We start from the raw sequence: 26,671 nt of genomic DNA, 5'->3' as shown, positions 1-26,671 counted from the left end.
AACATTTATTTATTTTTGAGACAAAGAGAGACAGAGCATGAATGGGGGAGGGGCAGAGAGAGAGGGAGACACAGTATCGGAAACAGGCTCCAGGCTCTGAGCCATCAGCCCAGAGCCCGACGCGGGGCTCAAACTCATGGACTGCGAGATCGTGACCTGAGCCGAAGTCGGACGCTCAACCGACTGAGCCACCCAGGCACCCCATAACATTTATTCATTTTTGAGAGAGAGAGACCTTGAGTGGGAGAGGGGCAGAGAGAGAGGGAGACGCAGAATCTGAAGCAGGCTCCAGGCTCTGAGCTGGCAGCACAGAGTCCGATGCAGGGCTTGAACCCACAAACTGCAAAATTGTGACCTCATGACCCCGTGAGCCAAAGTCAGAGCTTAACCGAATGAGCCACCCAGGTGCCCCTCTCAACTCCATTTTATTTGATTTTTTTTATTTATTATTTTTTCTTAATTTAAAAAAAAATTTTTTTTTTCAACGTTTATTTATTTTTGGGACACAGAGAGAGCGTGAACGGGGGAGGGGCAGAGAGAGAGGGAGACACAGAATCGGAAACAGGCTCCAGGCTCCGAGCCATCAGCCCAGAGCCCGACGCGGGGCTCGAACTCACGGACCGCGAGATCGTGACCTGGCTGAAGTCGGATGCTTAACCGACTGCGCCACCCAGGCGCCCCTCAACTCCATTTTAAATGAGGTTTTCTTTAATTCATTTTCACAGCTCAGAATCACCCCAAGGAGGGCTCTGTTCAGGGTCACTTTTGGAAGTCTGCCAGTGACTCAGGACTGGCCAGGAGCTCATGCCCTTGGACCTTCTATCTTATGTGTTTCAATGTACTTTGCAGAGGTTTTCACAGACTGGTTGCTTGCCCTGATGTATCAGCACTCCTGCTAGGACTCCAGATTTGGGTTTCCTTGGGCACCCTCTCCGGGGAAGGTATTTTTATTATCCGGTAAAAATTGCTAAGGAATTCTAAGACCTGTGCTGACTCCATCAAGCTCCATTTTGTAGTGAGATATTTTCTTGTCTTGGTGTTTCAAGTTACAAAGGTTTGTATCTTCTCCAAATTTGGGGGCAAGTTGTATCTTCATTGCTTGGACTTCTTCATTTTGTGGCCTGTGGCCGGTTTTGGCTGAGCTGGGTGGATAGGGGGCTCTGTGTCCGCACCTTTCAGGCTGCCCTTGAGAGCGAGAATCTTGAGTCGTCAGAATGCGGCTCTCTGACCTCAGTGAGCATGTGGGGTGAAGCATGAGAGGGGTCTCTCACGTGTACTGGTCCCCTTTATGGATTTTCAGAGGCCCATGGAGCCGGGAGTCTGATGGGATGGGGTTTCCTCCTCCCCTGGCGAGGACAGTCCAGCTCGCTCAGTCTTCAGGAACCCAAGGCCTCTTAACTTTGAGTGTGGCAAAATGTAGAGGAAAGGGTTTCGGAGTTGCGCAGTGCTGAATGAGAGTCTTCATTCTGGCACTTACTGTAGGAGCTTGGGCCAGCTGCTGAGTTCCTCTTTTTAAAAACCAAAACAAAAGACACAAAACACTTATAAGATAGGGCCTATGCTCCTTGCTGCAAGGTTGCTGTTAGGATTAGCTGTGACAGCATTTTGGTAGAGCTCCTGACACGTACCCGGCACTCGAGTTAGCACTCCCACTTGTGAATATTAATTCTGACAGTACATTTGAGAAATACGGGGAGGCAAGAAAGGGAAAGTGGGTTTTGTTGTCATATGGTGGCCCAGTGAAATGGCTGAAATGACTAGTCTCACACTGACCCAGAGAAGGTTCTAGACCTCTGTGAGAAGATCGAGTCTGGCCCCTTCTTCAGGGGGTCTGCTTTAGGGGCCCCTGGGGAAAGGGAGGGGGCAGGACACCTGAGTTCCAGCTCTGGCTTTGCCAGCAACTGCGTGTATGACCTTAGATGAGTCCCTGGCCTTGTATGTCACGCCTCAGATTCCAGATGTGTTTGGAACTGGTGTTTGGAAATTTGGAAATTGGTGTTTGGAGTAAGGCCTTGCTAAAGTGGTTATAGAAATACATTCATAACGTAGATGTGGAAGTGTTGTTAGGAAAATACTGAGGGATATTTTATGACTGAGAATGGGGGTGGGTGGGGCGGTGTCTAACTTGTACCTTCCTCTTTTCCCATTAGCGAGCTATTTAATTATCAGTCACAAAGAACCGAGGGCATGGATCAGAAGCATTTCTGTTAAAGTGATTTCTTGTAGATGTCGTCGTATCCATTTCCCGAGGTTCTTAGGAAAGGCTTTGAAGTTGGTTTTACACTTGACGCTTGCTCTGCCGTCAGGTGTTGGGCTGGCGGCGGGTCAGATTTGAATTTCACGAGTCTGTAAGTCCATTTATTCCTGAGCGCTCAGATAATGCTCTACTGGGATAACCACATTTTAAAGGTGAAAATCTCTCAGCTATGTTAAAAACGCAGGTGGGAAAGACTGGAAGGTAATATACCAAAATGTTAACTGATGGATGTGTCAGAGTCCTGACTGAATCTCTTTTTTTTTTTTTCTTTATACACTCCTGGACTTTGAAACTTTCAAAAATGGGTTTGGCTTTTGGAATCAAAAATATATGTACACCTCCTCCCACAAATCAAATGTAGTGTTACCAATATTAGAAAAATATGGGTTTTCAAAGTTAGTGACTTGTCAGTAAGCTGAAGAGGACTAGTGTATCTGGAAAATCTTAAAAGGCAAGCTTCGCCCAGCCAGAGTGGAAGCTTTCCTGGAGTCCTAGCCCAGAGCGCCCTCCCCTCTCCCTCTGCTGCTCAGAGCTGGGAAGCTGGAACCAGACCGGCCCTTGGGCCAAGCCTTCCTTGGGAGCTGGGTGTTTAGTGAGCCACACACACCAGTTTCGGTGGGTCTGGAGGATTAATGAGCTGCTAAAACTCGACTTCTTCATCTCCTGAAGCTTCCTTTCAAGCTACAGATTCTAAATATGGCCTACCACAGCCATGTACCACATCCTCCTGTACTCACGATTTGTATGCTTATGCACACACTCAAGCAAAGCCTCTGTCCCTCCTGTTGATACCAAGAATTTAAGCCAAAAGGTGCGAGAAAATGGCTTTCTGAGTGAGCTCAGCAACCTCAGAGCATGAACATGACTCTGGACCATCAGGCCTCTCTAAAAAATTCAACTTCATAATTCTGATTTGTTAATCCTAAAGTGTAAACACTTGAGCCGATCAGAATCCATCAATTCCAAAAACTGACGTCCTTGCCTTTCTCAAACAAATTCTACCCCCCCCCCCCCCCCCCCCGCCGGCTTCTCAGACCCTCTTTGCTGGTGGGGGGGTTTATTCCTCTGATCCAGTGTATCACTGAGTCTTGGTGAAAAGGCTCTTGAGTTTAACCCTCTATTTCTCCACACCCTTGTGTAGGCCTTCATCATTTCATAACCAGACCACTGTAATTGCTCTCTCCACCTCTGGACTCCTCCTTCTGCAGTCCGCACACTATTGCCACGTTAATCTTTGGAAGGTAGAGTGGATCAGGTCATTCTCAATCCAAAACCTTCTTGGAGCTCTGCGTTGCCTTTCCTGAACTAAGCAGTTAAGTCAGCCCCTCCTAGTGCAAGCCCCAGGCCCATGCATGTCCCCAGGCCAAGGGCTCTAGCCAACGGAGCCATAGACCATCCCGTCAAGTGCCCTGTGCCTGTTCCTGCCTGAACCTGTGCTCCAGTTCTTCTGTTTGCTGTAGACACCCCTCTTTGGTTTTGCCCACTCACCACTGACATGCACAAGCCTGCCCCTTCTCAGCTCAGATGCTGTCTTCTCATGAAGTCTGAATTTATCACAAACCTTCCTACCCTCACCTACCTCATGAAAACATGTCTGTTCTTATCTCCTTTCTCTGAAGTCCACTTCATATGCCATGAAATTCTTCTGGCCTTGTTTTAGTAGTAGATTGAATAGTCCGTGTATTAATCTGCTCAACTGATTTGGAATATCCATGGGGGGAGGGGTGCAGAAGTACCTCTTTTGCCTCCCTCTGTACGGTCTAGCTGAGTGCCTTGAATCTATATTTGTTGAATGTAATTGAATACTAGACATTCAGAAATGGCTGTTCATGAGGCATCCAGAATAGATTTAAGAAATATGCTAATTTTTCTAACTTTGTGAAGGGTAAAAAGCAAAAATTCGATGCTATCCCATTTTAGCTGAGTGCTGTCAAATGATACTTAACATGCTGAGGCCTGGAGGTCTTTCCTATTTTCCAATTCAACTAGACTTTTAAAAGTGAGTAATTCCCTTGGGCCGCCTGGGTGGCTCAGTTGGTTAAGCGTTCCACTCTTGGTTTTGGCTCAGGTCATGATCTCACTGTTTGTGGGTTTGAGTCCCGCGTCGGGCTCTGTGCTGACAGTGCAGAGCCTGCATGAGATTCTGTCTCCCTTGCTCTTTCTGCCTCTCCTCCACTCGCTCTCTATCTCTCCCTCTCAAAAATAAAATAAACGTTATAAAAATAAAAATGAGTAATTCTCAATGGAAAGTGGAAGCATGGAGAGAGAGGGATGTGTCAGCATTGATGATGGCCCAACATGAGGTTAGATCTCAGCCCATGAGCAAATTATTTAACCAGTAATAGGACCTCAGGTTCTCCATCTGCAAAATGTTGATAATATCTGCCGAAGCTATTGTGCAAGCTGTAGGATGATGGGTAGAAGCATCTAGAACAGTTCCCGGCACCCAGTAGGCGTGCCCGAGGTGGAATTATGATTATTTTTGTAGCCATTGCACGAGGTTCAGTTGGAAAGTGGAGCATCTGTAAGTGCAGCTGCAGACAGAAAACCAGCCCCCGTATTTCAAAAGCTCACCTTGCACAATACCCTTCATTAAAATGTGAGTTGTTTGTACAGCAGAGGGTTGCTTGCCAGCTGACCCTGAAAATGGAGCTTGTGTTCAGGCAGCAAGGGCCGGGTGTGCTCTGCCAGGCTTCACTGTGCATCTCCTTCCTCCTCAGCTGGCTGGCTCTTCAAGCCAGAACAAACAGATGTCTGGTTTCCTGGGATAAGAGGGAAGGATGGGGTCCCATTTGCTCTTTCATCATGTGTGGCTGTGAAGTGCACCAGTAGGAAAGGCTGGGTTCTGCGACCATGCTAATAGAGCTCTCACATGTGCATGGCTTAAGAACAGAGCTTCAAAAAATTCATTGCTCTCACTGCATCCCTATGGGAGGAAATGACTAAGGAAAGACCAGAGAAAAGAATTGGGTCACTTGGATAACTGGTAGTTGAGGACCTATCATGTATTGGACATTGCTTTTTGGTACTGGGAACAATAATGATAGTGGTGGTACAGAATAGAAAGATGATTGTGTGTGTGTGTGTGTGTGTGTGTGTGTGTGTGTTTCAAATCCTGGACTCTACTGAGAATACAGTAAAAGTTTTGGACTTTCTCCAAGACAGACGTGTACATGCACACACCATATTTTGTATAATTCCTGGGGGCTCTCGGATCCCCTAAAGTTCATTTTAAGGACCCTAAGGTTAAGAACCCTTTATTTAGTAATTACAGTCTAGTGGAAAATGTTAACATGGGTATTGGATTCAGAAACACCTTGCCTGAGTTTGTGTTCCATACCTTACGTGCTACGTATCTCCTTGAATGAATGAATGACCTTGGATAGCTTGACCTCTCCAAGCCTCAGATACTTCGTGTAGATGAGAATAATGGGGGCGGGATCTCATGGGGCTCTGGTGAAGATGGAGTAAGTTAATAAGCAAAAAAGCTATTAGCGCTCTGCCTGGCATGTGGTAAATGATCAATAAATGATAACTCACTTTTATTAGCCTGCTATAAGGGAGCCACGAAAGTATAGCAGGAGATTAATTCCTATTAGCAGCTGGGAAGAAAATATGAAGCACTGTCTCCAGTTGGGTTCTTGTATCTCAAAGAATTGTGGAAAATGTGGTGGGGTTTTCCATCTCTCTAGACAACAAATTTATGCTGTCTCATGCCTGTTTTTATTTTTATTTTATATTGTATTGTATTTTATATAGAGAGGGTGCAAGTGAGGGAGGGTTGGGGGGGGGGAGAGAGAGGGAGAGAAGTGGGGTTCGTGCTTACCCGATGTGGGACTCGAACTCTCGAACTGTGATACTATGACCCAAGTCAAAGTCAGATGCTTAACCGACTGCCACTCAAGCGCTCCTAATGCCTGTTTTTTAAAAGAAAGCAACCACAATGGTATTCCATAGGAGTGGTTCATATATTCCCTTGGAGGGAATGAATCTCCCTCAATGACTGCTAAATGCTAGCAAGAGTTATAATTCATCAGCAATAATTGATATTTTCTTCCTTTAATAATAAAAAGGAGAAGATGATGGTGGTAACAGTTATGAACTCTTGAGGGGTTACTGTGTGGCAGGCATTGTGCTAAGCACTTCACATTCATGTAAGTTTGTGGTGTCCTTTATGGTGAAGCTTGACTTTGAAGAGCAGAAGTCCAAAAGAATAAAGGACTTTCACTGGGTGTAGTTGGAGGTCAGCAGGCTGAGTGTGTGTGTGTCTGTGCGTGTGCACGCACACCTGTGCACGCACAAAGCTTCCTATCACCTTGAGCTCATTCAACTGCTGTCTGAGCCATAAGTTTTAACATTTTGGAATGTGCCTGTTGAAAAACGAAGGTTTATCATGCAGAGTGTAAAATTACAACCACCAGCTTCAGAAAAGGATTTCTGAGCTTGGGGGAGAGTTACAATGAACCTCGTAAAGAGTGCAGATGAAAGTCTTTCCCACAGTTACAATCAAAGACACTTTAGGCCACTCTTTCCCCCAAGGAATAGTTGCTTTTTATGACACGTTTTAAAGTTTTATTTCAAAACCAGTCTGCATCTTAAAGCAGAATGTTGTCCGCCCCCCAGGCTGCCACTTACAGTGTGTTTTCAGTTTTCTCAATGGTGTTACCAAGTGTCTGGATCCGATGTGAGCTGCTACCCTCATCGGATCCACTCAAGGATTTAGCCTGACTTTCTAGCACTCATTGCCAGATCTCTTGCCCACGTCTGTTGTTTTCTTCTGAGAGGCGAGCTTAGAGTTCTCACTGTTATGTTGGAAGGGATCGCTCATGTTTGTCAAGGAAATGGAGGCCTGGAGAAGAAATGGAAGCCAGTTCCATTGGGCTCCTTAGCACACCCAGCACTCAACAGCTCCTCAAATACAAGGAACCAGTTTCTTGCACACATCCTGGGTTGGGATGCTTCCTAACGGTCCTCCATCCCTGTGCACACATGGGTCTACCTGTGTGTGTGTTTTACCTTAAGTACTTAAATATCCTATATCTTTTCTGAAGATGTGGAAACTGAGACTAATCATCTTTCAAAAATAATCTTTCACTGAGCACCTAATGTTGCAGGGAATGACTAATAGTCTGATGGCACCTGGTGTTACAGTCCTGCTGGATCAGTTTCCACTTGTTGTTGTGCAATTTCAGGGTTAGTAAACTCACATTTCTCTTAGGTCAGCTTGCTTCATCCCCACTCCAGGCCTTTCTCCCAGATCTCACTGGCCACTGGCACAAACTTCAGCTTGTTTTGGCCTCTTGATTTTATTGTTTGAAGAATGCTTTAAATGCTCTCTCCACCATCATAAGCCTTCTGACAAGGACTAGACCACAGCTTGGAGTTTGCCCCAATTCAGACTTCACTGAGATGTGTACCTTGCATTTATACAACACACAGGACTACTGCAGGGCACTGTCACTATGATGGCAGTCTGTTTCTTTTTTTTTAAAATTTCTTTTATTTTTTTTTATTTTAGAGAGAATGTGCACAAGAGGGGGGTAGGGGCAGAAGGACAGAGAGACAGACACAAAGAGTCTTAAGCAGGCTCCATGCTTAGTGTGGAGCCTGATGTGGGGCTCAATCCCACCACCCTGGGATCATGACCTGAGCCCAAATCAAGAGTCGGATGCTCAACTGACTGAGCCACCCAGGTGCCCCATGCAGTCTGTTTCTTGATAACACTCACTGCTCTCTTGGTTGAGCTTGGTCAGCACACAGCCCCTTTTACCGGCCGCCTGTTACAAATCCTGTGAGCTTCTCATTGCCTGCAGTAGGGAAGGCAAATGATTGTATTACAGGTGCCATTTGCGGGTTTGAGCAGTGGCCGTCTGAGGTGCTGTGATTAGTAATGTCGGACATGAGTGGGCAGGGGGAGGTAGACGTGCTGTGTCCTCCACAGCCAAGAGGACGAGGTGTAAACAACTAAGCATGGCACCCAAGACTCTTCATGATGTGGTTTCTTCCCAGAATCATTTACCACTCCCAGCCTGCATCCTCTCTTCCAGGCACTGTTTCCCCAGCAGCCCTGCCATCGCACCAACACGGCTTTGTATCTGCCAAACATCTGCCCTGAAATCCCTCGCCTCTTGTCTCCCTGTTACCTCCTCACCCCTCAACACTGACACAAGTATTCCTGCTTTTGAAGCCTCCTCACCTTTTTGCCCCCAAGCCAGACCCCACAAATCACCATTTTCTCCAGTTTCTCATGGCATTCTGTATGCACCTAATATGAACACGTTATAATCACTTAATCACGTGTCTGCTCTCCAGCTAGACGACTTGGTGAGAAAATCAACATCGATTGAGCTCCTTCCCAGTGTCCCAGGCACACTGGGAAGCACTGCCCATCCGGGATGCCCAGTAGGGAAGAAGGAGGATGAGGTTTTGAAGCTGACTTTCTGGGTCCAGCTTTGCTCTTTTACTAACTGAGAGGAGATGTCATTTCTTTGAGGCTCAGGCAATTTTATATCATTAATTGGGAATCATAATACTTACACCAGGTTATTGAGTGGCTTAGAAGTAGTATTTCTAAAATGTTAGCACATAATATTAAGTCCTCAAATGGTAACTACTCTTATTAGTTATCTGTAGACCAATTCTGTGAGGGATGGTAGGAATTAACTTTTTTTTTTTTTTTTTAATGCTGCAACTAAGACTCAAATTGATCAAATACATTATTAAGAGTTTAAGCTCAGGTCAGTATGACTTCAGGGCCAGTGTCCTCTTCTGTGCATTTTTTTTTTTGCAAAAAATAGAAATGGTGTGAAGCCTGCAACAGTATAAAGAATACTGTATCCCCTTCACCTCACCAAGATTTTCTAATTGTTAATACTTTACCTTGATGTTTGGTCCCCCTGCTTCTCTGTATATGGATGTGAACACATATGCAACACACATCTTTTTCTGACAGATGACTCATCACCCCTAATGCTGCCCCAAACAGGAGCCTCTCCTCCTGCATTGTGGTTCAGCCATCCCAGTCAGGACGTTGCCATTGATATAATACTTAGCCTGCAACCCACGATCCCCATTCTGATTCCTCAAGTATTCAAACAATACATCTTTTCTTCCTTTCTCGTCCAGAATCTTATCTAGGAACATGTACTGCATTTAGTTACCATATCTCACTAGTTTCCTTTAACCTAGAACTGTTCCTCCTCTTTTCCCTGGGTGTCATCCCCTTGATGACTGTCCTTCCACCTGAGTCCATCAAATATCTTCTCACGAGTAGACCCAGGCCATGCACTGCTGAGAGGAAACCACAGAAATGCTGCTGAGCTCTTCTGGATGCATCTCATCAAGAGACATGTGATGACCTATCTTATCACCGGTGGGGATAACCGTGATCATCATCTGGGATCTGCCAGATGCCTCCACTGAAGTCACCATTTCCCCTTTGTATTTGATTACAATGGGGAGGTGCTCTGGTATTATATATACTACTATCCTGTTTGCCATTGAAACACCACCCATCAGCTTCAGTATCCATGGTTACCCCCAAATGCATCCACCACCACCATGGTTACCCAAATAGCAATGATCTATTTCCCTCATTTCTATTACATTTATTGCTTTCTACTGTAAGAAAGAGCATTCCCTTCTCCATTTATGTATGTATTTATTTCAGTACGGACTCATGGTTCTATTGAATTCAATTAACTATTATACCATTTTAATCCTCAAATTTTTATATCATTAACTCAAATTTTATCAAAATTTTATGTCATTTTTATCAAAAAATTATTTTTATCATTTTATATCATTTATAATTTTATAATTTTATCAAATTTTTATATCATTAACTATCATTTTAATCTTCAATTTTCCCAAGTTGAGCTCCTTAAAGCTGGCCTTTACATACTCTTGACATATACCCGTCATTTTTTAAAAAATTTTTATTTAAAAAAATTAAAACAATTTTTTTTAACATTTATTTATTTTGAGATAGAGAGAGACAGAGCATGAACGGGGAAGGGTCAGAGAGAGAGGGAGACACAGAATCTGAAACAGGCGCCAGGCTCTGAGAAGTCAGCACAGAGCCCGACATGGGGCTCGAACCCACGGACCGCGAGATTGTGACCTGAGCTGAAGTCGGTTGCTTAACCGACTGAGCCACCCAGGTGCCCCCCCAAATTTTTTTTAAATGTTTATTTTTGAGAGAGAGAGACAGTGCAAGTGGGGTAGGGGCGCGCGCGCACACACACACACACACACACACACACACACACACACACACAGAATCTGAAGCAGGCTCCGAGGCATCAGCACAGAGCCTGATGCAGGGCTGGAACTAACGAACTGCGAGATCATGACCTGAACCGAAGTCGATGCTTAACCGACTGAGCCACCCAGGTGCTCCATACATATGCCCATCATTAATTAACATTTCCTTACTTTCTGACACAAGATATCCTAGGCTCATCTAGTATTTTTTTCTGCCCCAATCATGAAATCAACTTTTTTTCTGACAGCTCTGATACCTTTTAGTGGAGGATGATGCCAAAAAACCAAGATCTGATTGCTGACTGTACTCATCACTTCTGAATGCACACATGTGCATACCTCTAAATATATGTAGATTATACATGTACACAGAAACAGAGAAAATAAGTATTTCTGTATATATAGAAAACCCATCAGTTCATGCCAACACTGTCAATTCTAATCCAACACTTCAGACGTTCTGATGGCCTCCTTTATATTTTTACAAATCCCTACTCAGAGTGAGAAAACTGGCTCCTTTTATTCTCACATATTTACTTATTGGTTCAATATGACGAACCCTGCTAACTGTTCCGGCTCCCTCTTCTGTCTGCCACCTCCATACCTCCAATCCCTTACTATCTGCTTTCTTCCCTGTGGGCGCACTATGCCACCCATGTCTTCATGAGGGATGAGGGCCCCCTTTTCCTGAGCACCGATGTCAACAAGTAGAGACAGGAAGTAATATATGTGTGCTTTTATCAGGGAATGGGTACTTTTTCTTTGCTAACCTCAACACCTAACACAGCACATGGCATGGAATATGAGCTTTGAGAATGCTGTATGAATGAATCAATAAATAGGCAAATGAACAAATGAATGAGTAAACAAATGTACTCCTGTGCATTGTTTAATTTGTGAATGCTGTGTTGGAGTTTTTAGAGGATGAGGATAGGATATGTAAGGCCAAATGATCTACTGTATCTAATAAGATTTCTGTGTCTTGTCACCCCTGAAAGCAGCTTTGGAAGGCTGTGGAGCAAAGGGACCAGATTTGGGAATCTGCCCAAGCAGTCAGAGGAATTGAATAAATGCTAGTTTGGAGTCAGTTGACAGGATGAGGCTTGTCTGCATCCAGTGCACCGGGCATGTGAGGACCCCTCAATCAGCAGGTGAAATGATGAGAACAAGTGCAAGGCAAGGTCTGAGCTTCATTGGCTTCATTTTATTTGAGGTGTGTGTGTGTGTGTGTGTGTGTGTGTGTGTGTGTGTGTGTGTGTGAGATGTGTATTAGAACTAATTAATACAATGCAGTACTGCAGTCTAATTAGTTCCCATGCCCTTCCTTGTTTTCTGAAATTCCATTTGGCTTGTGGTTTTCCATGACATCCTCATCCAACTCTATTGGAATGTGCAACATCATGGCATCTATGTTGATTGCTAGTCTAAAGGTGCCAGCGCTTTAGAATCAGTGATTTCTCTTTAATAGTGTAAATAAACATGATTTTAGTTTGGTGGATACTTAAAACCTGTTATCCCCCCATTAGAGTTTTTACTAATCCCTAACATGGTAACCACCTGTACTATGGGGACAACACATAAATATAACTTATTTTGTTAGAATCATTTTGAGAACAGATTCTGTTGGGTGGCCACTCACATTACTCTCCAGACCCCATCTCTCATGCCTGGTGTCCATTCTGGTGACCAAGAAGCCAGACCTTGACTTAGAAACTCCCCTTGCAGTTGGGGGGTGGCTTTATGATCTTGTTCCAGTCATGAGAAGGCTTATGGGCAGTAGTTTTCTCTTTTCTTTAGTTGCAGAGGGTGAAATTGCCAGTATCCGGAGCTGGAGCTGCTGATACTGTGTTCTCTCAGTGAACTTGGTCTCATAGAATGTCCTCTGTGTTGGAAACAGTCTCCACCTAAAAAAAAAAAAAAAAAAGTCTCCACCTTAGATCCTGAAGGACTTGAGGCTTAATGTAGTGTGAATACAAAGAGGAGAAAAAGAGGGGAAGAGCAAAAGCTGGGGAATGTAAGGACAGATGGAATTTGGTAGAAGCTGGGGGAGGGTTAGCCTTGGCTCCTTACACTACTTAGAGGTTCAGAGAAGGAGACCCAGGTCCACTCCTTGTGAATTCCCTTGTGTGGCTCTTGTGGGTGGTCTTTGTAGCTTCTGGGGTCTTAGAGCAGCGTGTCTCAACCTCAGGCTTGAAGTGTTTTCTATGCCTTTCGGTCATTGTGAAGGTTAAGGGAGATAATACACATAAAGAGTTAAGATCTGTGCCTGGCACATAGTGCTTAATAAATGATAGTGATTTGTAAATGTTAACTATTCATCTTGCTATCTCTGAAAGTGTACAAATCTTGTACACATTTTATATCTTTAGGAACAAAAGGCAAAGTCCTGTGGAGAACTCTGTCAGCTGGTCTGATAGAACTGTATGGTGTTTGTTTTCTTCCGTGATGGGAGATGAAAAAAGATTATAGAGAGCCAAGAATTTTATTTTTGTGAAAAAAAAACAACAACACCTTTTTTTTTTTTTTTTTGAAAGAAGGGCTATCTTCTACCAGAAATCAAGAATGGACTTAACACCCTTGGTGTGTGTATATCTGCCTGTTCTCTCCTAACACCTCCTCATTCCCTAGAACTTTGCCAGCATCTGGGAGGTCCAGTAAGAAATGCTCTTTAAATCCTCAGCATTCTTCCAGAAGCCCAAGGGGTTTAACAAGTTCTGATTTTAGCTAAAACATATAAACCAAAAAAAAAAAGTGCAATTTATGTAACTTGGTTCTTTATGCCAGAAATATTTGCCTGTTTGTCAAATAACAAAGCATAACCTGAATTTTCTGTTTTTGCTTATTGGGCAATCAGTGTAAAGCAGGATATTTCTTCAGAGATAAGCAAGTGGGTTGCTGTTAACACATCTGATAACATCACATTTCATTGAATGAGTGGGTTTCACACAATCCATATAAAGTTCCTAGAAGTAAACTTTAAATGCTGGAGAGAAGAATATATTCAAAGAATACAGTTGGAAAGAGGGGATATAAAAATTTTCCCTTTAAGCTAAATATCTGAGAAATAGAGAAAAATTATTAACAAGATCAGAGTCTACTTCACCATATTGAATTATGAACACCCAGAACAGTGAAATAATTTTGTTACAGCTGCTCAGCTGTGGTAATAATTAAACTCAAATTTAGCGTCCTGCTTTTTTTTTGGCTGGGGCGGGGGGAAGGGGATGTCTCCAACAGTGACTTCAGTCTCTAAGAATCAAATGCTTGTTTAAAAATATTTATGGTGCACGGAGGAATAAATTTAGTGCAATAAGGCTATTTTTCTACAATCATTCCACTCATTGTTTAAATTACTTTTCTTTCTCTTTAATGACATTATAGGACGTTTGGCTCAAATTTCAAAAAGGTCCTTAGAGGCAGAGAGAAAAAAATGTAGATTAACAATAGTAAATCTTTTTTTGATGAAGGATATAACAGCTGTTGAAATTTTGGTATCAGTTGACATTCCAAAGGTTTCCAGAATTCGAGCAAACAGCAGCGGGGCATGGGGAATGTTGAGTTAATGATCATCAGGTCGGTGGCTAATGAGCAAGTGGTGGAGAAAATCGTTACTGCAGGAATGAGGCATTGACTACTAGATTCAGATTTGTCTGTATGTCTATCTTTCTCTGCCACTTGCTGCTTGGAAGGACAAAAGTGTTTCTTTCTGTGGCTACTCAGGTGGGAAACAGTATTGGGTGGGAAGTCTGGGGCAGGAGAAAACTGATGGAAGCCATCTCTTCTCCATTATCTGCAGCATGAGACAGGTCCGTGTTTACAGAAAGAAAGCCACCCCCACCCCCGAGACTTTGACAGAGTGAGACCTTTGCATTGAAAATCTGACATGGAGGCTTAAAGTACCTCAGCTCCTAGTTTTGGGGCTCAAGGCTGTGGGACAGCTATAAACACTGAGAAGTACTAGTAAATTCACAGTAATTCATAGGGCACTTGGCAGCTCCCAGGCCTTTCAGTAACTTCGTATAGGACATAGAAACATGGTTGTATCCTGGAGATGGTTGGGATGCTGTTCTGAAGATGGAAGGCAGCTATGCCTGGAGTCCTGCTCTGTGGACCTTGAGCCCCACTCAAGCTGTTGCCATTTCACCTGCTGAAAGTCAAAGCTGAAATCGAGGGCTGTGGTGGATGCCCAGGTACATAGGTTTAGGAGTGGTCACAGTACACTTCAGCTGATGGCTGGTGTTCTATTTGTAGACTCATGTAGAACTTCCAGTTCTTTCCCCAATCTTGAAGCTGAGAGAGAAGGAGGAGTCTTTTATGAACTACTATAGTTTCGGGTAATCTAACCTCAAAGATGACAGCTCAGGTTAATCCTAGCCAGTCCCTGCTCATCTCTGAGAAGGGAGCTATGAAAACACAGTCCTTCATTGCTATTTATGCAAAATGAGAAAAAGGGCATGTGTGGAGGGAGAGAGTATGAAACAAATTAATACGTGTGCAGTGGTTGATGTCCACTGGCTGGTGGAAAGTGACATGGTGTATAGAGTGTAACTGTTGTCTTTCTCCCTTAATTAATTATAGGAGACATTTAACATGTTGAACATCAAGCCAAACATCTGGGGTTTTATGAGTGGTGGCATTTATCCAACTTTTGACTCTCCCTGCTTTCCAAGTAAGAGCCATGCTCATTGGGTACCATTTACTCTTAAATGTTGTAAGTCAGAGGCCACCCAACCCCTAGCTCTGAGCTCTGTGACTGTGGGAAGAAAACGGTCTCAGATTCTGAGCACTTAACCTGACTTTTCCTTAGAGAGGAACTGGATGTGATGCAATGAGCATCTTTTGAGGAGTCAGCAAAACTGGCCCTCGACCTTGTTTTACCATTAATTATTCTGTGAGATTGACCAAGTCTTGAGCTCCCTGGCCTCGCTTCCTCATGTGGGATATTGGGTTAGTAATTTTTGTCCTGCTTAGCTTGTAGGGTTGCAGAAAGAAAGAGACCATGTGGAGAAGTTCTGTAAACTCTGTGTGTTTTACACGTTGGTCATCTAGCATTCCAGAAACATTTTCCTAAGCATGTAGGTGTTCCAGGCCTTGTGCTTAGCTGGTTATAGAATAGTGAACAAGATACCCCTCTCACCAGCCCCCCCCCCACCCCTGCCAAAAAAAAAAAAAAAAAAAAAAAAAAAGGAAACCTAGTCTGGGCAGCAAATAAGCAAGCTTTTTTTTTTTTTTTTTTTTTTTAATGTGGGACAAATGCTGTGATGAGAGTGACCACAAGAGTGCTATGCAGGTAAAGGAATCTTGGGTAGGAGTGAGGTGGTGGTGGGTCAAGTATAGTTAGTGTTCTAAGATAGAGATTAAAGAGGCTTTGGTTGTTTTTGCAATGCCTGAAAGAGAGCCTTGGGAAGATTTGTTTAGCACAGCTGTCGGGTTTCATCCAAAATTCACAGGGTACTTAATAGATTTCTTGAGAAGACAGTGAAACTACAGTTAAGTATGTGAGCTTGCTGCTTTTTGGCTGGAGGACACTGAAAGGCCATGTGGGAACAAGCCCAGTGCAGCTGACACAAACTTCAGAGTGTGAGAAGGGAAACTTCCTTCGGTTGTTGGCTCTGCACTTATCATCAGCTTAAATCAAAATCCTGTTTTGTCCCAGGTGGTTGGACCAATGCCCTATTAGCCTCAAGGGAACTCTTGCCTAAGCAGATACACACTTGTTTCATGTAGGCCCTACTTCTTAGGGATTTGTTTTAATATTTCTTTAATTAAAAAACATTTAAATCCGCAAAAAAAAAGAAAAGAAAATAGAGTAGTGTGCCAAATTCCATGTATATATCTCCCAGCATCAATAATTATCAAGATTTTGTCACATTTGGTTCATTCAGTTCAGATGTCTTGTCATTTCGCCCATATATACTTCATTATACATCTCTAAAAGTGTGGACATTTTCTTATATAACCACAATGTCATGATCACATCTAAAAATTAGGGAATTTTAGAAACTTGTTGTTTTTCTTCCCTAACATTTTATTATAAAAAATTTCAAGCATCCAACAAAGTTAAAAAGATTTTAGAGTGAATGGCTGTATATCCACTTCCTGGATTCTATCATTAACATTGACATATCTTTCCATCTATTCATCCTATTATCCATCCATCCATCCATCAACCCATCTTTTTTTATGATTTTCAAAGTAAATCACAGAAATCAGTAACTTCTCCCCTAAATAGTTCAGCATTCATATCATTATCAGCAGCTTAATATTTTTGTCCTTTTTCTTCTTTTGAGGTAAATTTCAATGAAATTCACAAATCTTGAGTTGGTGTTTGCCGACAAATTCAAGTGCCTGTGTAACCCAAATCTGTATCCTATCTGGAACATTACCAACACCTCAGAAAGTTCCTGCATTTCCCTTCTTAACCAGTCCCTTCTCTCGCTCCCAGTGGTAACCACCAATCTTTTCCCTACTAAAGATTAGTTCTTCCTGTTTTAAAATTTCATATAAATGGAATTGTAAAGTATGTATTCTTTTGATTGGTTCTTCTTTCACTCAAAATGTTCTTGAGATTCATCCCTGCTATTGTGTGACTGCCTGAGTAGCTTGTTCCTTTTTATTGCTGAGTACTATTGCAATGAATGATGATAACGCAGTTTACCTGGTCTCCCATTGATGGATGCCTGGCCTGTTTCTAGTTTTGGTTAAATGAGGAAAGTGTCTATGAACATTCTTGACCAACTCCTTTTTTTGTGAATAAAAGGTTTTTATTTCTTGTGGATAAATTCCTAGGATGGAATTGTTGGACCAGGAGGTAGTCCAGCATGTAGAAATGGCCATAGATTTTGTCAAATGGGCTTGGACCATTTTGCATTCCTACCAACAATGGATTACAATTCATTCAACATGAATTGAATGCTACAACAATTCCAGTTGTTCCACTTAGCCAGCAATAGGTTTTGTCAATCTTTGTAATTTTGGCAATTCTGGTGTGTATGTGGTGGTGTTTTATTGTGGTTTAAACTTGAGCTTCCCTAATGGTGCATGATGTTAAGCACTTTTGTATAGTTTATTGTCCATTTGCATATCTTATGATGGGTCTGCTCACATCTTTGCTTGTTATTTTTTGTCTTTATTATTATTGAGTTATAGATAATATTTCTATATCCTGGATCTCCGTCTTCTGCTGGATATCTGTCTTGCAAATATTGTTTCCAAGTGTGTGGCTTGCTTATTTATTTTCTTAATGGTATCTTTGAGCAGGTTTTGACTTGATGATGTCTAACCAATTCCTTCTTTATAATTATTACTTACTTGACCTCTCCAGGAAATCTTTGCCTTTCCTTAAGTGACAAAGATATTCTCCTATGTGTTCCTCTGAAAGCTTTATAATTCTAGATTTCACATCTGAATGTGTTATTCAGCTCAAACTGTGTGTGTGTGTGTGTGTGTGTGTGTGTGTGTGTGTGTGTGTGTTTTGAGACAGGGTTCAAAGATTTGTTTTTATAAAACCAATTTCTAGGCTTTGTTTACATGGGAAGCACCACACAACAAGGGCAAACAAATATGAGTATAGCTTCTGAGTTTCCTTTTAAGCAGTTTGTAATTGTCCTCCTGTGTGAGGCCAAAATGGACAGAACCTAGTCATATATGATATTTTCCCCTGTTCTTACATGCTTTCAGCAGTCATATATTGAGTGCCCATCATGAACCATGCACCAAGGTAACGGTATTCAAGATCCATCTGCCAGGAAATCAAACTTGAGCAGGAGAATACAAACGTGTGTGTGACTAACATGTTCTGGAGGTTTGGGAAGTCCTTCTGGAAGGAGGGATTTTGAGCTAAAACCTGAAGGGAATGAAGCACAATGGGTAGAATAGAGTTCTGGGTGGAGTATTGCCAGGACCTCAGAGGGAAAAAGGAGACTATAGCCCAGGGCAGTGCCTGCCTCCTCCAGAACACAGAAGGTTCTCTAAGAGCTCTTTAAGAGTTAGAAAGAGAAAGAGACTTGGTTACTGGCATGTTTCTCCTCTTCCATGTGTTTCTCTCCAAGGCTCAGTGGGGCCATTGCCAAAATCCCTGCCCTGTATCTCCTGGGGGTGCCTTGATCAATTGTACTTTCTTGCAGAGGTTTCTCTAATTAACCTAAATACTTTTTTCACAGGAGAAACTCCTCTTCCTTTTGACTGCCAAGGGAAGGGGCCTGAGAGAGCCCATGAGGCACATCTAGCCCTAGACCTATTCTGTGTTGCTCTTGCCAAGCCTCAGTTTTTCCAAGAAGCCCTGGCTCTTGCTGCCTTCCCTTCTGTCCATTGAGCCTGAGTGCTCACGACTCACCAGGGCTCCTCTCCTCAGCGCCTGCTGTCCCACAGTCCCTCAGCTTCTTGTCTGCTGAGCCAGAGCTCTCCCTAGAGCTGCTGAGCACTGCTCCGGAGAGTTCCAACACTGACAAGGGCCAGCCAGGCCTAGTGGGCCCTCTCCTCAGTCCCACTACTCCCGGAAGCAAGTCTTCATTATTCTCTAGTTGCCTCTTAAGTGCATTCCCCAGAGTGCCCTGTGCACACTTTGAACCTCTCTTCCAGCTGCCATCCCACCTTATCTGCTTTCCCTCTCTTGGTGCCCTTGTACTCTGGGTGGAGGCCATCAGATTGGTGTTGCCGACTCCCTTATCTTCTCTTGTCTCTTGAACCTCATCCACCTTCTCTTCTCAGTCTGTGGCTACATCAGTTATTTTTGCTCATCAGAGAATCCCTATCTGCTAATCTGTTCTCCTACCTACAAAGACAATTGGACTTCTACCCACTGCTTCCTGATAATGATCACATGGTTAAGAATTCTTGTGTACTTTCTGGGTAATGTCTTGAGCTCTGGTTCAAGTTTTCTTGCCACTTTTGCTACCAGATTCTTCAGCATGGTGGCCTTTCTACCTCCACTTCTTTAGCACCATTGATTCTATGGTTCCAGCCCAGCCACTCTACTAAGGTTGCTTTCTGGTCAACAGAGGAGATGTCTTCTTCTCTGCCCCCAGACCTTTGGATTTTTCTGTAGCAATTTAACTGTTGAACACTTAAATCTTTTCTTATTTGACTCTTGTGTCACTGAATTTTCTTCTTTTTGTCACTTTTTCCCCCCTACCTTGAAACTTCATTGTCCTGCTTCCTAAATCCTAGTGTTCTTCAAGATTTTGTCCTCATTTTTAATTACTTGATCTTCTCAAGGACTTGATTTGCACTTTTATGACTTCGTTGTCATTCCAGATGTTTTCCAAATGTATCATTCCTACAAGACACCATTTTCAGCCAAATTCCTTCTTCTTTTCCTTCCCTTTTGTTGATTGGTTGATTGATTCATTCCTCACCCGTCTCCACTTCCCTAGCCTGGCCTCCTTGACAGACATGGCTGATCAATCAAGATGATCTTTCTCCCTAAACTTGTGACTCAGAATCTCTTCACTGTACCCCCACCTCCCTTAACATCAGGCACTGCTAGTTGTTGGTTCATCATTTGCATCTGTCATATTTCTACCAAACGGTCTTCAGGTTGCTTGTTCGCCCTCACATATTTAAAGTTTTGGCCCTGCTTTCTGTCACTCAGAATCTGATCCCCTGAGGGATGAGTTGCCACCAAAGAATTCTAGTTGATAATCCCTGCTCCAATCCCTAGTGCTGTGGGCTGGATAAAAGCTGGAGTTACTCAGATTTCTCCCACTGTTCTGATTCTTTAAAGATCTAGTAGGTAGTATGAGTCCCTTTGTCTCAAGACTGGCCTGAAATATATATCTATGTTCAAAAATGGTCTTATTTAGCAGTTATAAAAGGTTTCTCACTTGTCCCTTTGCCTCTCTGGGTATATTTATGCACATGAGAGAAGAAATTTTAGTGAACATTTTGAAAGTTTATAAACCACTGCAGGTAATGCACACATCAGGAAAAAGCACTGGCTTTACTCATCCCCAGAGGCCACTTGGGTTGGCTTTGTGAGCTTCTCATGTTCAGGCAGAAGACCATTCTAGAGACATGGGTTCTCTTCTGAGAAGACTCCACCTCTAGGAACTTAAAGTTTTTGTTATCCTAAACACTCTGGATTCTTTCTTAACTATCAGACTGAAAAGATGACTTTTATGACTGGAGGTTTGGTGATCCTTGGCAGCTTCCCACCTCCTAGACCAAGAAGGCATTTTCTGCTCTGTTTTCCTCCCTCACACAGCAGCTGTGACAGGTCACGGGCTCCCAACTACTGGGAAAAAGGAAAAATGGGCTGCAAATCCTTTAAGAGTGTGAACTTTGAGTTTTAAATTGGATTGTAACTGGAAGTCAATTACGTGGGTGGTGATATGGGACCCGAGGTGAACGCTGCTGCTGACCAGCTGTGTGACCTTAGGCAGTGGCTCCGTGTCTCTTGCTCTCAGTGTCCACATCTGCGTGATGAAGCTGCAGGCCTGGCTGATCTCATGGGTCCTTTTGGATCCAGTGTTCCATATTCTTTGTTTTCCTGGTTGTTAGTGTTATTTAATGATCTGCTCTTTTTTAGACAACGTAAGAGATTCCGTGGAAAGGTCAGAGTTTTAAAGAGCATTTGGAATTGTATGTATTTATTGGTTTGTATTAGAGTAGTTTTAGGGTCCTTGAGAATGAGGAGCGTGTCTTGCCTTGGAAGATTCTGAGTGTAGTGAAGGAGAAAGGGCAGGTCTGAGAACTGCCTATGAATTGACTGCCCTCACATTTACCAGGGCAGCCAGGAAACAGAGGTGTTTAGTACAGGCTGGCATCCCCTGAAGGCACACAATGTATGCCCATGATTAGGGGCACAGACTTTGGAATCAGGCAGAATATCTGGGGTTTTAGTCCTGATTTAATTACAGTCTGGCTATATGGCCTTGAGTGAAATAACACCTCCTACAGTCTCAGTTTGATGTTTGTAAAATGGAGATAACAGTGTCTTGCTCATAGCATTGCTGCGAGTATTAGGTGGGATAATATATAAAACTCTTAGCCCATGGGGTGGATAGTAATTGCTCAATAAACAGCCTATTAATTTCAGATTGCTTGCCTTGGACTGGGTTAGGCATTTTACCTCCAGTATTTGATTTAATCCACAAAATCCTACTAAGTGGAAGTTTTCTACATATTTGGAAGTAATTGAAGTTCAGAAGAGTAAAGTAACTGATTTCCTTAACTTTACACATGCAGTCCGTGACAGAGCTAGAATTGGAAACCAGATCTTCCTGCCTCCAAAGTCCTTTTCTGCCATGTGTGCTGCCTCCTGAAGCAAAGGAGAGGAGTGAAGGAGAGTCTTTTTCATTGCCTGTGCCAGACTTGGCTCAGGGGAGTCTGGAAAACCATGGTAGAGGCAAGGGAAGTCACTGATATCCATAGTTGCTACTCTTTTTAAAAACAGGTTATGATCTAATAGACTGTTAGAGGTTTCTTTGTTTGAGAAGTCCGAAGTCATATTAACTAGCTATTAGTCATGCAGCTTGATGGTGGCAGGAAAAATTGCCATACTTTTCATCATGATGAATATCACGTTGAAAGCTTTTTGCCATGATGAACATCTGTGCTTGCAGCCAGAGACAGAGACAGAGGGAGAGAGACAGAGACAGAGGGAGGGAGACAGAGAGTGAGTGAGCATGAGCGCGCAAGTGGAGAGGGAGAGAGGAAGACAGAATCCAAAGCAGGCTCCAGGCTCTGAGGTGTCAGCACAGAGCCCGATGCGGGGCTCAAACTCATGAACCCTGAGACCATGACCTGAGCCAAAGTTGGACGCTTAACTGACTGAGCCACCCAGTCACCCCGAGAATTCTTAACCTGAAAGTTTATAAGGAGATGACTGTGCCAGGAAGTACAGAAGTGTCCTAAAAGAGGTAGGGACACAAAGCCACGTACACTTAGAGAAGAGAGTGTGAGTCGTAGCCAGTGACAGTGTGGTAGCATTTTCAGTAGCTTCCTGGAGTGGTGGTGGTGACAGGAATGGTTGTCGAGATGGGCTTTGAAGAAAGAGAAGCATTCTGGAAAAGTGGAAGTGGTAGGAAAGAGAGCAGCTCCAGAGGGCATCACAGGTGCATGGAACTGAAGCTTGGCCCAATGGAGTGGGAAGAATTAGGGAAAACTCAATTTTTCATGTCTTTTAACATCCCTGTTCATGTCACACGAAGGTAGGTCAGAGAATCCAAGGAGGAGACAAACAGGATATTAGTCAAAGAAAATATTTCTAGGCATCTTTGTCTTTCTTCCACTTGAAAACCAGCATCGAAGGGCTGGCAATTCTTTTGTCTGTTCCTTCCAATTCTAGATTGTGTTTTCCAGATAGGGAAGCTACCACTGCACGTGGCTACTGAGCCCTTGAAATGTGGTATTCCTCATGGAGATGTGCTGTGAATATAAAACCAATATTGCATTTTAAAGATGTAGTATGAAAATAAAATATCTTAATTTTTTATACTGATTGTATGTTGAAATTATATTGAATACATTGGATTAAAGTATTTAAGATTAACTTTACCTCTTTTAACATTTTATTTTTTTTTAAGTTTTTTTTTTCAAGTTTATTTATTTTGAGACAGAGACAGTGTGAGCAGGGGAAGGGCAGAGAGAGAGGGTGAGAGAGAGAATCGCAAGCAGGCTCTGCACTGTCAGCACAGAGCCCAATGTGGGGCTCGAACTCACAAAATTGTGAGATCATGACCTGAGCTGAAACCGAGTCAGACGTGTAGCCAACTGAGCCACCCAGGCACCCCTCTTTTTTACCATTTTAATGTGGTCACTAGAACATTTAAAATGATGTATGCGGCTCTCATGCACATCTTGCATTCTATCTCTGTCAGATGGCGCTATGCTGGAGGTATATTTAAAGTTCTTTCATCCATTCTAGGGTTCCTTGAGACCTAGATGTCAGGAAATGAACCTGGTCATTCAGATGCGAAGGAGAATTAGGTTTTGTCCATGGCTAGATCCTGCACATCGTTCTCTGAGCTTCTGATTTTTTCATTAGCATTGTGAGGACATTGGCTCAGGTATTCCCCAGGGTCCTTTAAAATATTTAGGTAGTTTTTTAATTTTTTATAACTTTTTAAAGAGTTTATTTTGAGAGAGAGAACGAGTAGGGGAGAGGGGCAGAGAGACGGAGAGACAGGATCCAAAGTGGCTCCACACTGTCAGCACAGAGCCCAACATGGGGCTCAAACTCTTGAATCTTGAGATCATGACCTGAGCCGAAAATAAGAATCAGATGCTTAACCGACTGAGCCACCCAGGAGCCCTTAATTTAATTTTTAAAATTCCATGGTTCTAGCTTGGAGTCAGTGTTCAGAGTTAACTATTATTAACATTTTCTGTGGTCTGTTGAGTAGTTCTACTACTACCTTTACCAAATAATAGAAAAAGTCAGCATTATTTCCTTTTTCCTGTGGTCCTTCAGTAAATTCTGGAGTGGAAAGACTTTAGAGAGTTCTGATAAAGAAACCTTCTCCCTCCCCTTTGCCCTCTCTGCCTAGTGGCCCCATCTAGGCTCATGAGAATGAATATGTGTTCCTGAACAAGCCAAGGCAGCTTCTAAAACCATACAAGTATCAGACAGTTTGAAGAGGTCTCCTTTCTTTGGTTCATGACTGTCAGGCCTACCTGAAAATACCCCAACCATGGTGATTGCACACACTTTCATTAATCACTGACTAGGTCCACTAAAAATTAAGGATTGAAGTGTTTTCCCTTTTAGGAAAGGGATGGGCAGACCAATGAGGAGATATGGTGCTTGGCGACTTGAGAGGGATGCTCAGGGTTTTGGGTTACAGGTAAGGAAAGGAGGTGGCCCTATGAGCAGACTCAGGCAATGAAACATTTATTTTATTTTTTTTGAGATTGAGGGCACATGTGCGCATAAGCGGGGGAGGGGCAGAGGGAGAGAGAGAATCCCAAGCAGGCTCCATGCTCAGCACAAGCCTGCTGTGGGGCTGAATCTCATGACCGTGAGATCTTGACCTGAGCTGAAATCAAGAGTCATTTGCTTAACCAACTGAGTCACCCAGGCACCTAGGAACATTTACTTTCAAATAAGAGTTTCTTAATACTTCAAAGAGAGACAGATTTTAGTTGACTAGCAGCAAGTCAAATAAAACATGACCCCCTCCCCATAGATAGATACAATTCCACTTAAAGGAACATTAGAGTCTGGGTAGAAGCTTGTTGCTGTATTGAAATTCCCTCTCATGATACCGTCACAATGTAGTATTTGCCATTACATTTATTTTCTTTAGGAGTAAGTCTTTCCACTCTTTTTTAAAGTAAAAAAGTAACATTATAGATGGGGGCTATATAAAAACAAAGTTTTGCTGGTTTAAAAAACAAGGGCACTGGAGAGGGAAACTATTGCTATGCTTGTAGAGTCGATTTTATTGCAAGTGCCTGAATCTAAGTTATTCTTTTTTTTTTTATTTTTTTTTTCAACGTTTATTTATTTTTGGGACAGAGAGAGACAGAGCATGAACGAGGGAGGGGCAGAGAGAGAGGGAGACACAGAATCGGAAACAGGCTCCAGGCTCTGAGCCGTCAGCCCAGAGCCCGACGCGGGGCTCGAACTCATGGACCACGAGATCGTGACCTGGCTGAAGTCGGACGCCCAACCGACTGCGCCACCCAGGCGCCCCATAAGTTATTCTTAATAAAACTTTGACTTTTCTCTCAAAGAGTGTGGGTGAATAAAATATATCTGCAAAGGCATTTTTGGTAGCCAGCAATTCTTGGCTTTTGATTTGAGGTTTGTAGGAACCCTAGAATGATAGGGTTCTAATTGGGCTCAGATTGAAAGCTCAGATAATTGGACAGACTGTGAACACACAAACAGTAATAATATCTAATGTTTACATATCATGGAGTATGGTTATTTTGTTTACTATGCAAACACAACAATTATCTCGAGTGGATGGAAGATTAAAGCACTCATCAACTTAAGTACCTATTATTAGGGCATATTTTATTAAATATATAAAATGTTAGATGCATAATCACCTTTGAACACAAAATGCCAACACTGTGCATTTTGAAAAAGGAAAACTAAACTTTTATTGCACATATTTAACACTGCAATTCAGATATTCGTACTATAAGGATGACATATTTATGGAATATTTCCTTATGAATAATTAAGAGAATCTAAAATATTTACCACAAACCCAGTAGTACTTCTGTAATAACAGAAATGAAAACTAGGGTGGCTGGATGGCTCAGTCAGTGGAGGCTGCGACTCTTGATCTTGGGGTTGTGAGTTTGAGCCTCACACTGGGTGTAGAGACTACTTTAAAAACTTAAAAATAAATGTGGCAAGTTTACGCCATCTTAAGGCTTTTCTGATATACAAACCTACAAATGTGAAGAAAGCAAACAGGGATCTCTTTAAAGGTACTTGTTAATATGCAGTTCTAGCCATCTGAACCGTACAGGTATTGATCATTTTCTCTAGAGCTTGGGAGGTTGAAGAGAAGTACGTAGTAACAACAGTGGTGGCAGCCACATTTGTATAAAGGGTTGAACTTACAAACAACAGGAATCGCATGCAAATTGTTGCCTGGAAAATAACTTTAATTAGAATAGTGATGAGTTCTCTGTAAGTCCGTTTCTCTCTTCCCCTGCTCTTCCCTTATGTGCCGCCTCAGAAGTCTGTGTATTTTAGTTTCTCTAATTAAAACCAGTGTAAAAAAGTTCAAAAATCAGCTATTCCTTGATATAACAAAGTTGGAAATCACTCACATACAATTTTGGTGATGTGCTGGTGCCTGAAGATGAGAGGTGTCCCAACTGGTTTGTAAGAATCGTATGTGGACATATGAATAGTTGATATACTACTTAGGTTTTGAAAGCTCAAAGAGCTGCCCTTTGTCTAGCAGTAAGTAGAATAATAGGGTTCATTTATTGCCATGCATGTAAGATGGGAAAACTCACCATAAATTGTAACTTCAAATTATTTTCTATCATCTATTTGTGTAATCCTAGGGTCTCCCTACTTCTCTGCCATCTTAACTCATCTATTTGTGTAATGAGGCATAACATTTATTGAATCATTTATTTATGTGTTTAATCATTTGTTCAGTAACTGTTTATTGACAGTCTGCTGTGTACCAGGCAGGCTAAGGGGCTGTAGCAGTGAACAAGATAGAAAAG

Source organism: Lynx canadensis, chromosome D4, assembly GCF_007474595.2.
Source record: "Lynx canadensis isolate LIC74 chromosome D4, mLynCan4.pri.v2, whole genome shotgun sequence".
NCBI lineage: Eukaryota > Metazoa > Chordata > Mammalia > Carnivora > Felidae > Lynx > Lynx canadensis.
The sequence above is the reverse complement of the archived record's forward strand: the minus strand, read 5'-3'. Positions refer to the sequence as shown.